This window comes from Mustela lutreola, chromosome 8, assembly GCF_030435805.1.
Source record: "Mustela lutreola isolate mMusLut2 chromosome 8, mMusLut2.pri, whole genome shotgun sequence".
NCBI classification, from domain to species: domain Eukaryota; kingdom Metazoa; phylum Chordata; class Mammalia; order Carnivora; family Mustelidae; genus Mustela; species Mustela lutreola.
The window spans coordinates 106,939,518-106,957,577 of NC_081297.1; the positions used below are offsets into that span (position 1 = coordinate 106,939,518).

Consider the following 18,060-nt stretch of genomic DNA (forward strand, 5'->3'; position numbering starts at 1 on the left):
CACTACATAAGAAATAAATTTATTTTATTTTCAGTATCTACTGAAGATTTTAAAAACATGGATAATATATTAGGTCATAAGGAAAATATGATGTATATAATGTTAGTATGTTCTAGGTTCTGTTCAAGTAGTATCTCTGTATATTATTCACATTATGTTATATAGGACAAGAAATTTATAAAAGTTTAAAATTTAAAAACTGCCATCAGGATATATTTTATAAAACAGGTTGAAGAGAAAATAAAATATGTAATAATAGATTAGCTATGAATTCACAAATGGGCTTATATCTTAAAGTTTTAATACTTTATTATTCATAAAAATGCATGATCTAAGCTTTAAGCTCAAGAAGCAGGTAATAAGGATAACTATAAGAAATACATAATACAAATACAAATAATTATTCAGAGAACAAACAATGAATAGGACAAGGTATAAAGTAAAATGTACTAATGTATGGAAATATGCTTTAAAAGACAAGAAACAGCTAAAATAAATTTGTGAGTGTTGGGTCCGTTATCAAAGGAACGAGACTGAGACAAAGTTACGCAAAGCCTTATTCTATGCCAAGCATTAGAAGTTAGACTGACCGGCCAAGGAAATGAGGCTGAGACAAAGTGAAAGTTATGTAAAGCTTTATTCTATGCCAAGCATTAGAAGTCAGACTGACTGGCCAGGGCCGCCTCTGAAGAGAGCCACGCCCCTTGGTCTTACAGGCTAGTTTTTATTGGGCACAATCGCAGACATCTACATATGTGGCTTTGGCTGATTGGATGTCTCCTACCTGTGTGTTTTAGTAACGGTTACCAATGGCCTTGTTTTAGGTGTTGTGTTTTAGTAACAGTTACCTGGAACCGAGAACAGTAACTTTTCTAGACAACAAAATGTCTACCTAGGCAACATGGAGTCACTATGGCTAAGTAGGCCCAGGCAGGCCCTAGGGGGTTAATGTGTTTTAATGTGGAATCGACCCCAACAGTGAGCAAATAGTGACTATATTTCAATAATTATTTTAAAATTTCTACATTTATTATCTTTCTAATTGAGCTGATTTTGAATAAATTCAAGTTATTTTAAATTTCTCTTTATATTACTTCTTTATTGATTTGAAAAATTAAATGTAGTGAAAGCTCTGGAAAATAGAAATAATTAAGATGGACTCTATATTCAATGCTTTACTTTTTTTTTTTTTAAGATTTTATTTATTTATTTGACAGAGAGAAATCACAAGTAGGCAGAGAGGCAGGCAGAGAGAGAGAGAGGAGGAAGCAGGCTCCCTGCTGAGCAGAGAGCCCGATGTGGGACTCGATCCCAGGACCCTGAGATCATGACCTGAGCCAAAGGCAGCAGCTTAACCACTGAGCCACCCAGGCGCCCAGAGAAAATTTACTTCTACAGAAAACCATGGACCCAGAGAATTCTTTAGGTGAGTTTTTTCACACTTTCAAGCATGATTATTATGCTATGTTTCAGAGAATGAAGAAAATTTAAAAAGACATATAAAGATCACTTTATTTAGCTATATTAATTTTTATACAAAGTTAAAAAAAGACAGAACCAAAAATATCACTGACTAATGTCATTTAATGTAAATGTAGACCTTCTAAATAAACTACTAACAAATTGAAATCAGCATCACATTTAATATATACGTAACTGTCTTATAATTTTTTAAACTTTTCCTGCTTTGTCTCCCTTACCACTACTTCTGCTAACAGTATTCTGCTTCTGTTTTATGGAAAATCTTCCTTGGGACGCCTGGGTGGCTCAGTGGGTTAAGCCGCTGCCTTCGGCTCAGGTCATGATCTCAGGGTCCTGGGATCGAGTCCCGCATCGGGCTCTCTGCTCAGCCAGGAGCCTGCTTCCCTCTCTCTCTGCCTGCCTCTCCGACTGCTTGTGATTTCTCTCTGTCAAATAAATAAATAAAAAATCTTAAAAAAAAAAAAAAAAAAAAAAAAAAAAAGAAAATCTTCCTTGTCATGTGGACTTCTTTTGAAGCTGTCAACTAACACTCCCTACTGTTTTGTCAAAAGAGTGAGAAAATTAAGAAATCTGGCTTATCAGATGATTTTATTCTTCCTAGTTATATATTTTGTTTATATGTCAGTAAATTTCCTCCTCTTTTATGTAACTATCATTGGTATTATGAAATCATTGTATCCTATCATTGAGTCTCTGTTTCATGAAACCAAAGCCAAAAATATAAAACAATTACAATCCATCTCAATCAAATAAAATTAATTTGAATAATTTAATGGTAGTTTACTCATTAGAAATCTATTATCATATCAATAAGGCAAATGAGAAAATATCACCACAGGAGATTCTGAATGTCATTTAATGATCTTCAAAAATATTGAGAAATTTAAGGAAGACTAAATCAGGAGTATTGACTTAAACCTGTATAAAATATGTACTTTAAATCAAGAGCCAACATGAAACTTAATGGCGATGCACAGGAAATCTAACTCATTAAAATCAGGAAGAAAGCAAAAATGTCTATAATTGCTATTATTATTTTATATGATTGTAGATGTTCTGGCCAAAGCATGAATAAATGAGACATACAAGAGAGGAAACTCTTAAAAAGGAAAAGCATAAAATGCAGATTTTCAGATGACACAATTGTATGTCTCCGGTGTCCTAGAGAATCAACTCAGAACTATTAGATTTAATAATAAATTTTATTAAATGCTAGATATATAATAAAAAAATACTTGAAATAATATCTCTAATCTCTGCATTGGGGATAGAAGTCTGTGGAAGGCAATAATGTGAATATGTGTGGATAAGTCTTTGCTTTAATCTTCAAGTAATATAGTGTGAGATACCACCATCCATGTTGAAGGGAATCCACTCCATCACTCCATTATTCCTGAGAATCCCTCAGCAGGGATGTCTTTACATATTCCACAGAACTATCCTTCTAAAGTGTGTACACATAACAATACTGGTCTTTCCATGAATAGTTTTCCAGGCTGCTGCAGCTCTTCTTACTCTATTATGTTTCAAATTATATTAATTCCCCAAATCACTGCTAAAATAAGGCTACCTTGTTAAACAAATTTTATCAAATGTTTGAAGACAACATAAAGGAATTACAGTCCATATAATGAAATCTGAAAACCAGATAATCAGGTTTTATTTCTCCTCTAGTCCACTGGCTAGAAACCTCCCCAGAGCTCTTTTTCCTTTGGATCCAGCTGAGCAGTATTATTTAAAAAAATCTGTTTCTCTAGATCCATAGATTCTAAGAACTCAGCTTCTAGTAGGGTGCTCCTCTTCCCTCCACCTGCATCCAAAAAATGAAAAAAAGAATGAAATGTATGGCTAATAATCTTATTGGAGATGCCCATGCCCCCCCCCCCAAATCTAGTTTATTGTTAAACTGAATGCTTAAAATCTCAAACAGAAACATTGGTCTTTTGATACCATCCCATTTTCAGAACTTTCTCTATATTGGCGTATATAAAAAGTCTTGCTAGTATGGTCATTCTAAAGAAGGAAGAAGATGCCTCAAAAACAAAAGCTAGATATACCTTTAAAGTCATGGGGAAAGAAAGTGAAGGCAATCTGAAAATAGCATTTCGTCTTGGATACTGTCCAAAATGTATGCTGGCCTATTGGGCTAATCTCAGAATAGTACCCTTCCCAGTAAAATAAAATAAATTCTAGAATTAAATAAATTAAGTAGTAATTGTATTTCAGCAATAATCAGAAATGCATAATGTATAAAGAAGTCAAATTACAGCAGCCACCTCCAAATAAACTGCCTCCAAATAGCCATAAAAGGAAACGGGTGGGACCATGTGAATAAAATTATAAACCTTTATAGCAAAATGTAAGAAGAAGTTGAATAATTTAAGATATGACTCATATGACTCATATTTCTATATTTTCTTGTCAGATTTAAGTTATAAGATAATTTCAATAAAAATCTCACCCATACTGACATGAGCAAAAAAAAAAATTAGTTGGAAGAATAAAATTCTATAATTTATTTGATAAGCTTCTAGAGACTTTCAAACACCAGGATATTAGAGTTTAATAAAAATTAGAGTTTTGTACTAAAAGTACATCTGTGTTTACAACAGAGAAAGAGTTATATACAAAATAATGGTTCAAAAATAATAAAACTGAATTAAATTAAAAATGTTAGAAGCATCGGGGTGCCTGGGTGGCTCAGTGGGTTATAAAGCCTCTGCCTTAGGCTCAGGTCATGATCCTAGGGTCCTGGAATTGAGCCCTGCATTGGGCTCTCTGCTCAGCAGGGAGCAAGCTTCTCTTCCTCTCTCTGCCTACTTGTGATCTCTGTCTGTCAAATAAATAAATAAAATCTTTTAAAAAAATGTTAGAAGCATCTTATTATGGAAATTAAAGTATCATTAAAATTATATCCTGAAAAATGCTTAAATATAATATTAAATTTGAAAAATTTTAAATTCATTACAAAATTGTGGTTTTTATATTTTAATAATATAAAAAAACCACATTTAATGAGCTGCAATTGAAACAGAGCCATAAATACAGAGAACAAACTGATGGTTGCTAGAGGGGAAGGTGTTGGAAGGATGGGCAGAATGAGTGAAGGGGAGTGAGAGATACAGGCTTCCAGGTAGAGAATGAGTAAGTCATGGGAATGAAAGGCACAGCATAGGGAATATAGTCAATAGTATTGTAATAGTGCTGTATGGTAACAACTGGTAGCAAGACTTCTCCTGAGCATAGCATAATGTAGAGTTGTGGAATCACTATGTTGTACACCTGAAACTGATGTAACATTGTTTGCCAACTATACTTCAATTAAAACAAAAATGGTTGGTAGATAGTAGGAGCCAGATTTCTCAGTGTCAGATTGGAAATTTAATGATACAAAAGGGAAGGAGGCTGAAATGATTTATTTGACAATGGGTTAGAATTGGAGATACTTAAATTTTAAAATTGTCAACTATCACCTTATGTATAGCTTTAATCACATCTCAGATTAAAACTGAAATGCATAAATAAACAATAAAAAATAAAATTTAATAAATGAGCTGTAATTAATACACATCAGTTAACAATGGATGCCTTTCTTTCTTTGTCTTTTTTTCTCCTTTCCCCTGTTCATTTTCTTTGTCCTATCTTCTCCTTCTTTATCCTTTATTTCCTAAGTTTTCTACAGTTAGCACAAATTTATTTTGTATTTAGAAAACGTGAAACAAAAACAAGGGTGTTGCACAAAGAGAGCATAAGGGAAATTACAAGATAGGGAGACACATAAGACTTATTAGCTTGGTGACAATGTATTACTCATTCCTTCCTAAACAGCTTTCTTCCCCTCATGTCCCGCCCCCCCAATTTTCTGCAACACATCTATGTTTTTGTTCCCTTCTTACCACACTGATTGTGCCAACTCAGTCTCCTGTGCTGTCTTTCATCTTCTCAACCTCTAAACTGATGTAAATCAAAGATCAGCTTTAGCAATTCCTCTCTACTTTACCTGTACTCACTCCATGGGACATTGTAACCTACTCAGTGGTTTAAACAATAAGCCTCTATTATTACATGTAAGTCCTTTGTCTCATCTAGGTATTTCTTCTGATTTAGGTGGTTCTGTGGATCAAGACTGAACTTGGCTGACCTCAGCTGGCTCACATATTTATCTGTGGTTAAATTATATATTGGTTGGCGCTGGGTGGTCTAGGATGGCCTCACTCACAGGTCTAGGGCTGGGTGCACTGTCGGCTGGGATAATGGAGATGATGGGGGCCAAGTGTTTCTCATCATCTAGTAAGTTTATTTATGTGGTGATGTCAGGGTATAGAGGGAACAGAAACATGCCAAGTCTTTTGAGACCTGGATATGGTATTGGCCAACTGTCACTTTCAGAACATTCTATCTGACAACACAAATATCAAGGTGGAAAAATGATATTTATTTACATTTTGATGAAAGGAGCAACAAAATCACACAGTGAAAGTGTGGAGCCAAAGAGGGTAAAGATTTGCAACCATTTAGCAGTCAATCTATCACAGACAATGTATTTCAACTAAGATTTATAGTATGAATGGCTGTGGAAAGTTATTCCATCCTTTAATATGCAGGGGGTGACAAAATAAGAATTAAGCCTTGAAATTAACATGTGAACTATGAAAAGTGAATTGAAAGTGGGGGATAAACTGAAGGTGAAAAATGCAGTAGTGAATATTATTCAAATATACATTAACATGGTAATGAGAGCTAAAATTCAGTTTGTTTTTAACAGGAATAGAAAAACTGAATTGTAAAGGTAGAACTGATGAAAGTATGGAACTTCCAAATAACAAGAGAAAATAAAACCATTTCTAAATTCTTGCATCCTGGTGTTAGGTAAATTTTCCAAATATGAAAGTGAAAAAGAAAGGATATAGTTTCAAATAAAATACAATGAGACTTGATTTGATCATGTGGCATTTGATTTTTTTTTTCTTCAGTGTTTAAAAAAAAAAGTGGAATTCCTACTGGAAATCACCGTAATCAGTTAGCAACATTAACACAAGAGATCCTTTATAGGAGTACAGTCCTTCCACAGACTTATATTAACTCCCATTCCCTTCCCTCTGGTGTTTTTTCTCTGCATGGGGAAATTCATACTTTCTCTTGTTAGCTTTTCAGTAATATTTTTCAAGATATGCTCTGGAAGACTTTCAAAATTAGATTAACCTCTGGAGAGAAATTATAAATCTATGAATTCATAGATTGAAAAAGAGCTAAAATATTCTCAAAATCTATAGATATTTTCTTCTTAAAGAATTCTCCCATTTCCTTCAATTTATCAATAGTTACTAATAGATTATTGCAACTGGTTGTTTTTCAATCTGTACTCCTTCAGCAAGCACTGTATCTTATTTTTTATATTTATTGATGTCACAGCTAAGAGGACAAAAAAGTGTACTTCCCTTGGGTTAGCTCAGGTTCTTAACATAATTAATGTATTATTTTCTTAAAAAGCTCTGAAGTCAGTCTTCAGTCTCTAAATTACTGTTTAGTAATCAACATTTATTAAGAGCTTTCATTACAAGGATATTATTGGTTGAATTGTGAAAGCCCAAATTCATATTTTGCAGTTCCAATCCCCAGTGCTTGAGAAAGTGACCTTATCTAGAAGTAGAGTTGTTGCAGATGTAATTAGTTAAGATAAAGTCATTAGAATGGGCCCTAATCCAACATAAGTGTGGTTTTAATAAAAAGAAAATTTGGATTCCAGAGATATATACATAGAGAGAACACCATATGAAGGTAAAGGCAGAGGTCTGTAAGCTAATGAACAACAAAGACTGCCAGCAAAATCACCAGAATTTAGAGTCTTGGACCTAGTCTTCCTCATCATCCTGAGAAGAGATTCTCCTTAAGAATGCAACACAGAAACACAACCTAGATTCCAGCTTGCTGTCCCAAAGAATTCAGACTCAAGACTGAAATATCAACTCACCAGTCTCCAGACTGCTAGCCTACCTCATGAATTTCATATGTGCCAGCCCTGACAATTGTGTGAGCTAATTCAAATATCTCTTCTCTCAATAGATAGATAGCTAGATGATAGATAGATAGAGATAGAAAGATAGTTGAACTAGACACTGACATGTCTAGATAGATATCAACATATCTATCTCTATCATCTATCTATCATCTATCTATCCTCTATCTATCTTTAGAGAGATCATATTCATTTTATTTTTTGGACAACCCAGAGTAATACAAAGTAATTATTCAATAGCCTGATGAGAAAGTTATAATTGCTCTCATTTTAGTAACTTTGGTAACTTGCCCAAGTTCACACAGCTTATAGATGACAAGAAAGATTCATACCCAAGTCTCTGACTCCATTGTCCATTATTCAAGGCACAGTGATATTCAGTTATATATTAATTCAAGTTGTTCTCTATTTTTTGTGAAACTTGAGGGTGGATATTTCCCTGTTATTCTTTCAGTATATTGAGTAAAACTGTAATTGCACTTTTTACAACACATACTTACAACTTCTGTAACATAGGTGTGGAGATGTAGTGCCTTGAAAGGTATTTCAGTCAAACTGCAAAGATCATTAAAGCTAGTCCTACTGTGAACTCCTACCTGATTGCCACACAGGCAAGGAAATGCTCCTTTAGAATGTAGGAATTAATCACAACCTTACTTCAGAAAATCTTTAGATGAGTCACATCAATCTCAAGGTGAGTCTTCACAAACTTAGTCTCTCTGTTTCCTGTATTCAATCTGGAAATCTTTCTTTCATATATCTAAAATATACACATGTGTTTTCAACAGCCTTTGCTAAAACTGAAGTTACTTCTGTGATACTGTGATTTATAAGAAATATATATATATATTTGGCCATTCAGATGACCAAAATATATTTCTCATATATATTTGGTTTTCATCCCCAATTCCTGGCTCATGCTTCTAAATATCTTAGAATTTACTGAACAATAAGATCAATCAGGACATTTTTGTTATAATATTTGGTCTCTTATCTTTAGTTTCTGAAAAGACACTCAGAGCCATAAAGGTGAAATAGGTGTCTTGTTATTCCTAACAAGTTCCTTTCCCCTAAAACTTTATATTAATTTATTTAGGTTAATGCAGGGGGTGCTGCCAGGGGAAACGACCCTGGAATAGAAGGTTGGAAGTTTGCAAAGTCCCACCTCTGAGGGGAAGGGGGCTAATGCTAATCAATCACATCAGTCACAAATTACCAATGACTTACCAATGATTACCAATGATCTAGGAGAGCCTTCAGGTTGGGGAATCAGCCAGATCCTAAGTTCCATGAGGACAGAAGCTCCTTTTTTTGGAACCCTAGCCTTTGGATAGAGAGTCCTAGTAAAAATTTGGCAATGATAACACACATATAGCAGGGGAAAAAGCTGAATTTATACCACTCATGTGATTTAGCCACCCCAAGCCTTGACCAACTAAAAGCTGTCCCTGCATCAATGCGCTGTGTAAGGCCATTGTGGGGATAGCTGCAAAATAACATGAAAGGGTAACCTTGGACATACATGGTCAATGCATGTAGAAATGCTTAAGAGGCAGGTCTTCTGAGGAAGAAATCATGAAAATTATAAATTGTAAGATAACATTACTAACATGAGAGTGAATCACACTGGAGCATTCATAAGGAACAGGCTGGTGCTAATGAAGCGATTCACAAGAGAGTTTAAAATGCATGTTTGAAATAGTCAAAGATAAAAAGGAAGAACTAATCCCTAACACAAGAAAAGGGCAGTTTGAAAATGGCTGCTTTGCAAGTAACAACAACAAAACAGATTTTAGAATCTGAGTAAGTATTATTTAAAATAAAATAATTACAATAAAAAATGATTGGATCCTGATGATAATTTTGAGATTTCTCTCTGGTAATAATTGATTAAAAAAAAAAAAAAAAAAAGCGCTCCAGAATTTGGAATATGTGGTTGTGTGTGTGTGTGTGTGTGCATGCGCGCACGTGCATGCGCATGTGCTTATGTGCACACGGCCCCATATGCCTATGTATAAATGGAAAATAAACTTTTACTGGCATAGTTTAGTTAAATAATAGTAATCACCTTGAAAACCATTAGTTGCCATATCCCTTCCAAAAAATGAGGAAAAACATAATTCTGGATTCCAGAAACTGTATTGGATGTAAATTCTGGTTATAAAATTTACTTTTGAGCATCAAAACAGAATCTAAAGAAAATCACAAATTTCGACCTACAGCTTTTTATTTCTTAGGTTATGCTTTCCATAAAGAGATACTTTCTGAGGATGCTTGCCAAAACATCATTCACTACTTGGAAGTAGTATCATGTTCTTTTTATAAATGAAATATATGTTTTCAACCTTAGGCCTATTAGATAAATATCAAGGCACAGCCTGGCCATACTCCTCCTTCCTATGGATCTTTGTAGCCTGGCTGATAATCACCTTGTGGTGATTTAGAGCAAACTGCTCAGCCTACCAAATATACATCTTACTTCTTATGTATCTTACGTATCTATCTAGAATAAAGCCTTAAGTTATATTTTTCATATTTAATATATGTGTTTCTTATTTAAAATATTTATTGAACATTTAAATATGTTATTATACATGGAAATAAAGAGAAGTCACAGTACCTCTGGTTGATAACTTCTACTGAAATATATTCTTTTAGCATCTAAGAAGAGCATTTGATTACAAAAATGCAGCAACTATTAAATGATTTTTTCCCCTAGATTTATTTTCTGCCTCGTCTGACTGATCATATTTCCTTCAGTGATTTTAATTAGGCTTTCCCAAGGTATGTGGCTATGGAATGCTTTGTATAAAATAAAAGAAGTAACATCTATAGAATAGGTTAGCAGAAATGACTTAGACTGCATTGCTGATTCTTTAAAGCTCTAAGGATCACTTCAAGGGAGAATTGCTAATTAACCATATCAGTAGTCCCCTAGTAGAGTGACAGATTGGGTACCCGAGGGCTAAATCAGTGGATGAGAATATAATCACATGATTTTAAATTCTATATAGGACATTTTCTGATACTTAAATGATCCTTGTTGCTTTGGCTCGAAGCTATTTAGATGTATGATGAAGACTATCTTCAAAGAAATAAAAATTAAAATTGGAATCTTTACCATGCCTTAGACTGTCATTGCTATCTATACTTTCTTACTTCTTTCCATTTATATCCCCTCCTCCACATAATGGCTTTATTTTAATTCTTAAGTCTACAAATTTCTACCAAGGAAGCTTGCTAAACAAAAATGAATGCATTAGATCTCCATGCTTCCTCTCGATTAATTTGTTCATTTAATGAGGAATTTAATGACAATATGAAAAATCAAGAACACTTTTTAGTTCTATTTCCAGCTTTTAAGTTTCATATTTTCAAATAAAACTTAAGAATGCTATTTCTTTAAATACCAGCCATTTCTTGAACATTTAGGTAGAATATAAACTTAATGCCCAACAGAACTTCTTAGGAGATTGATCTCTCTCTCTTTTTTTCAATAATTTATTGAATTCTATCCTTAAACTACTGGGGCTAAGTCCATATAGGAATTTTAGAACATGCTGGTGGAACAAGAAAGGCAGCTGGTGATTCCATTGTTACTGCGATATAAAGTCACCAACCAGATATCTTCTTTTTAAACTCAATTTGTTTTGGGGTTCTCTATATGAGAAATAAACAAAAAAGTATATGTACCATATATCACATATAAATATATAGTGTGTTAATATATTGTGCTCTATTTACATATAACTATATAATATATAAGTAACATATTACATATGAGTTTTCTTGGAAATATATATATATGAACCCACAATATAAAATACATTGTATTCTATAGATGCTATGATGCCACTTATATTTTTACCTTCATGTTTTATATTTTATCAAGTGTATTTAATATTTTTAAAGCAATTTCTCCTTCTTTTTAAGATATCCAGCATTTCAAGTTCAAGACGTAACTGAATATATCATTTCTGTCATGCACATTTTTGTGGAAAGGGTCAAAATCATCAATGCGTTTCTTTGTCTTTGTCCTCTCTTTGCTCACTGGAGTTCTAACCTAGTCTGGTTCTCCAGACTTGCATGGTGAGGATTGTGGAAAGGCAAAAGAGTAGAGAGGACAAATGTGATTTATTCAGAAAATGGCCAGAGAAAAGTATGGACTGTTTTCCATTGTAGCACAGCAGAAGGCAGAGCAGTAAGTTAGAGGGAGGGACTGGAAAGAGATGGGAAACTGAATTCAGATGAAGTAGCATGGTGAGAGCCTCTCAGTAACTTTCAAAGTAGAGACAATAGAAAAATACCAATATTTTTAATAAGAATTTCTTTTGACAATATACTTGGATGTCCTCTAACCTTATTGAGATGTGATTGCAATGACTGGCATTTATTCAGCTGTAAGTTTGAATCACATGACTCTTGCTTTGATATAGTGACAAATATAATTCAAGTATAGGGGCTATATTTTAATGGCACCACCACCCCCAGCACACACTCACACACACACACTTTCCCAAGACCAGTAAGCAGGCCTTATGAGGTAGGACAATACTCATTAAAATGCAATATTAAAGACCACATTGCAATAACTCTTTGCAAAAGAAAAACATGATAGTTCTATAAATATTTTTATTAATTGGTATTTTTCTTTAAGTTTTATTAAGTGGTATCACTTATGTTTTAGCATTTTCTGGTTCCTCTAAAATAATTCTCAAGACAAGATTAGGGCTATATGCCCCAGGAGGGGATTAATAAGAACCTATAGCAAAATGTTGGATGTAGAGATGGATTTAAAGCAATTCAGAATATACTGGGTGATTCTTAAATCCCCTTACCTTGCAAATTGTACAGTCCAAGTACACTGGTTTTCTTTAGGTTTGTTGGGGGTCAAAAAAGAACCTAAAAATTTCCTTTATTACTTATTGAGTAATTTGATGGGAAAGAAGCAGGGAGAATTGTTGGTCTTTGTGTGGCAAGGACCACCAAACCAGGCATGTTAATTTTGCTCATGAAACCACCAGAAAGCTCATTTCTGATGAAATGAAACTTGCTTTTTGGGTCTAAGTAAATAGTTTCTTCAAATCATTAAAGACCAAAATGTCTGAGTCAGTTTTAACTTATTTCAGACTTCAGATTTAAAATGTTACTGCAGAGGTGACTGCATTTTTATTTAAATGATAATAAGGGCAGATTTAATTACCAAAAAAATTACTTTATATGATTATTGATGTCCAATGCATTGAAAACTCAATTTTCATGTAATAATTGATAGGATAATATTTAATGTATTTTGAATTGTCAACTAAATTCTCTTGAACTTGGAGACATTACTTGTTCACCCCTTTTGGTGAAAGAAATCCAACAGTCTGCGTTAGTCTGATGATTGTGTGGGGAGAATTACCACCAAAGTTCAAACTGTTCAAACTACTTCTTAACAGCATTCAGGGTGATTGTTGCTCACATGGTATTGAGATAGATCCTAGTCCTGTAAAGAGTGTTCAAAGCTGATGCCTTGTGCTGGAAAGTGGTTCCTGACATATAAATCGTAGATACCATAAAAATCACTTGACAGGAGAGGTGAAATTGATAAGCTATTACTAATAAGAGAATGACTGACAGCAAGGCAATGCAAAACATCTTTGACTGAGGAAAATGTGGCCCATAGGGGACTGCTTTTTCAATCCCCGAGAAATGGTTTCCACTAGAGTAAATAGGAAAATACTCTTTGCCTAGGGATTTCTCCTACAATGACTGATTATGAGAAAAGGGACGGAAAAGGTAGAACTCCATATATTGAAGGATAAAAGTGACCTGAATTTTGTCTCCTATAAGATAGTGATTCTCAGACTTATGCATACGTCACACTGTTTAGTGGTGCTTATGAAAAGTGGAGATTCCTCATCCTCACTACAGACCTGGAGAGTTATAAACTCAAGGGTAGAGCCTTGGACTCAGGATTTTTAAAAAAGTTCCACAGATGATTGTGATAACCAGGTGTGAGAACCACACTAAGAAATATTTTAAATATTTAGCTTACACCCAACAAAAGGTCTATGTTTATCACCTTCATTTCTTCTATAACATGGATTTTATATTAATATAAATTCATATTATAATAATTTGTTTTTTATATTATCATGACACATGCTTTCTAATCTCTAGGACAGACTGAGCGATATCATTTCCCTTTTCTAGTAATTTCAAATATCATATATTATCTAAAGAACAAGATGCAACTCCTCTGACCAATTTGGATATTTAATACTTTTTCTCCATTTTTCTTTTAAATACATATTAATTGTACCAGATTCCCAGCATCCCATGATCATATCAAGCAGTCTCAAATAATGAGGTTGGAATGGCAACAATATTCATTTCATTATTTTTGTCAATGATTACATCTTAGAACTAGAAGATACGTGAAATTATCTGGAAATTTAAACTAGGAACACACACAAGCATGCACATGCACATCAAAGAGTTAAAAATGAATACTTGGAGGGTGCCTGGGTGGCTCAGTGGGTTGGGGCCTCTGCCTTTGGCTTGGGTCATGATCCGAGGTCCTGGGATCAGGCCCTACATCAGGCTCTCTGCTCGGCGGGAAGCCTGCTTCCCTTCCTCTCTCTCTGCCTGCCTTTCTGCCTACTTGTGATCTCTGTCTTTCAAATAAATAAATAAAATCTTAAAAAAATAAATTCTATAAAAGTGAATACTTGGGACAGTATATTAAAATAGTTAGGATTAATAGAAATGATAATAAAATTAAGAAGGGATAATAGGCTGAAATGATTTGAAAGAAATAGAGGAGATAGAGACCAGATGAGGAAACAATGCAAGTTTAATGAAGAATGGAAACTGAAAATATGGGTGGGTAAAAATAGCACAGAAAGATGTTATTAATTTTGTTATGGAAATTTTTTGGATTTGTCCACAACAGGCTTAAATTGGTGAATTTCTGCTGTGGTGGAAATGAAGATTATTGGCTTTGAAATGAAATAGCATCTCGAGATAAGAACGTGGAATTATTCATATAACATCTTACAATGATAACAAGAGTTTGGGTAAAGATTAAAACAGTGAACAGGGGATCAAAATAGTCTTTGAAGAAAATATGTAGAAGATTGAAGGATGACTGACGAAAATGCAAGAGGAGATATAAAATGATACGATGTGCACTTTAAATAAGGAGCAGTTTTTGAATGCGGTAGAATGACTCTGAAATGGAAAGAGGTAATAAAGATAATTCCACCATGTTGTCTTGATCCTAACATGGTATGTGTAGAAAAGGCAATTCCTCATAATTATAAGTTTTGACATGTCAACAAATACAAATTAATAGTCCATTATATGTTTAAAACTATGCCACTATAATGATGTAGAGAACGCATTTTTAAGTCCAGTTCAGTTACACTGGAGATGATTTTATTCCCAAGGCTAGAAATTGGAAACAAAAGCTATAAATTTATAACTCACATATGTTATTATTTGAACAAAATATTACATAGTCTTAAGTCAATGTTGGTGGTTAAGTTAGTATTTATCCTGATAGAAATTGAAATATCTTACAGAGTCTACAGCCATACAACCCTGAATGCATCCAGTCTCGTCTGAAACATCTTGCAGAAGGACATGAAGAAAGCATAGAGGAAGAGGATGAATTGATTCTGAACTTGACTAATTTACTCTATTAGAAAGAAGCTAAAGAAGAAATTTATTGTTTTTACTTGTTTGGACTTATGGAGAGTAAAAAAATAACTCTGAATGTATTTATTGAATTTCCTTTATGCTGCTTATAACTTGTTTTAATACACATGTAACTGTTTGAAAAAAGAATTTGTAGGTACTATTGGGCCAGAAAGTTTCAAAATGTAATTAATGGTACCTTTGAAAGTGATTCACATCAGGCTTGGTTCACCTCTTTCATTAATTACTTCATTCAGCATTTAAACAGCCCTGTTATTAAAGTTTAGTGGTAGAAACCAATTACAAAATCACACAAACAAATGTAGAATAGCAATTGTGTCAAGCTAGCCCTGAAGAAGTCATGCTTGAGCTGACATTCTAAAGGATGAGAAGGAACTAAGAAAGAAAGAAGAGATATAACAAGGTGTTAAGTTCCTTTGGTGTAAAGAATTATTGGCAAGTTCACATCATTTTGGCCAGGTTCAAGATACTACTTTATATTTGGAAAAATAAGAAACCACAAATACCAGTTATCAATTGAGTCCATAATTCTGCATAACAAACAAGAACACAAATCCCAGCAGCATATAACGGTAAGACTATTTAGCTCATACAGCTAAGTTTTTGTGGGGGATGGGTATGAGAGGGATAGTTCAAAGCTGCTGCCATGTTTTTAATTCTTTTTTGGGCCATGGACTTGCTTGGATGGGTTCTTTTACTAATGGCAGAGGTAAGAGAAGTCAAGTAGAAAACTGCAAGTCTTCTGAGACCTAGGCTTGGAACTGAATCACTTTTACTTCTGGGTTCACCAATTGGCCAACACAAGTCATATGGCTGGAAACAAAGTTAAGGTGTAGAGAAATATACTTCACTCCTCTATTGGGCAAGGAAAATCAGTGAAAAATCCCAAATATTTATCTAATTATCACACTATGGGAAAGGTTAAATATACATATGTGTGTGTGTGTGTGTGTGTGTGTGTGTGTGTGTATAAGAGAGAGAAAATAGGGAAAGGGGAAAGAGAGAAAAGAAACATGTTAACATTACCTTTATAAAAATGTTTGATTTAATATAGAAAAATAAGTCTTATCTACTTACCTACCTAACCTCTATCTAGCTTTCTTGCTAGCTATCAAGGGGCCTCCCATTGTACTCCTTGTAAGAAATAATGGTTCTTTGGACTTGGATGAGAGAGGTAGTGAAAAAGAAAAGTGAATCTATCTTTGGAAGATATTTAAGAAATACAATCAATAAGACAATGATACCTTGATTACAGAAATAGAATCAGGGTAATTTAGTTTTGATGAAGATAGTGGTAAATTTTGTGGATTGACAAATTACATATGATGATTCCATTCATTGGAAAGGAAGCAACAGAAAAGGGCCAGATTTAAAGATCTGGATCATGGTAAAAAGTTCTGCTCTGGTAATATATAATTGAAGTTTCTTTTGGCACATCCAAAAAAGAGATATTAATTAGAAGACTGGATATTAAGATTTGAATCTTAAAAGAAGATCTCTGCTCGAAATTAAAAAAAAAAAAATTTGAGTAGACAAAATTACCTAGGAAGAACACTGAGGAATATTAATGAGCCTGGTATTCATGAAAAGTCAAGGTTGAGGAATGTCAGTTTGCAGAGAAGTCAAAAGAAGAAGGTAAAAAGAATATCAAGGAGTGGTAGTATCATTGGAACCAAGTAAAGATTATGCTTCAAGAAAGAAACAAATAAAGGAAAGTCAAGTGTTCCTCTCAGGCCAAATAAAATGAAAATGTAAAGGTTTCTATTCAATATACCGATTTGCTGACATAAGGTTGAGTAAAGAAAAATGTGATTAGGCATAAAATTCAGGTATTGGTCACAGAGCTAGAACAAACAATCCCAAAATTTGTATGAAATTACAAAGGATGCTGAATAGCCAAAATAATCTTGAAAAAGAAAAACAAAGCTGAAGGTTTCACAATTCTGGACTTCAAGCTATATTAAAAAGCTACAGTCATTAAGATAGTATGGTACTGGCAAAAGAACAGACATATAGATGAATAGAACAGAATATAAAACTTGGAAATAGACCCACAACTATATGGTCAACTAATATTCAACAAAATAGGAAAGAAGATGCAATGGAAAAAAGTCTCTTCAACAAATGGTGTTGGAAAAACTGGACAGAAACAAGAAAAAAAAAAGAAATGGGACTATTTTCTTACACCATACACAAAAATAAATTTGTAATAGATGAAAGAACTAAATGTGAGACAAGAAACCATCAAAATCCTAGAGGAGAATGCAGGCAGCAACCACTTTGACATCAGTTGTACTATACATGTCACCAGAGGCAAGGGAAACAAAAGTAAAAATGAACTGCTGGGACTTCATCATGATAAAAAGTTTCCACACAGTGAAGGAAACAATTGACAAAACTAAAAGGCATCCTATTGAATAGGAGAAGATATTTGGAAATGACATATCATATAAAGGGTTAGTATCCAAAATCTATGAGGAATTTATCAAACTCAATACCCCCAAAAATAAATAATCCAATTAAGAAATGGGTAAAAGACATGAACAGACATTTCTCCAAAGAGGACATCGCGATGGCTAATAAACACATAAAAAGATGCTCAATTCACTCATCATTTAGGGAAATGCAAATCAAAACCATGAGGAGATACCACCTCACAAAAGTCAGAATTGTTAAAATCAACAACATGGGAAACAGAGATCCAATGCAAGGATGTGGAGAATGGGGAACCCTCTTACACTGTTGGTGAGAATGCAAATTGGTGCAGTCACTCTGGAAAACAGTACGGAGGTTCCTCAAAAAGTTAAAAATAGAACTACCCTATGACCCAGACATTGTATTACCAGACATTTACC

The 18,060-nt window shown here is 33.8% G+C and overlaps 1 long non-coding RNA gene across 1 annotated transcript; it reads left to right on the forward strand.

Annotated features, from left to right (window-relative positions):
* The first annotated feature begins 1,201 nt into the window (after positions 1-1,201).
* On the forward strand, positions 1,202-15,267 carry LOC131837982 (uncharacterized). The gene is made up of 2 exons (XR_009356396.1): positions 1,202-1,426; positions 15,070-15,267. It is a non-coding gene; the product is annotated as an uncharacterized LOC131837982 (long non-coding RNA).
* Positions 15,268-18,060: the final 2,793 nt, after the last annotated feature.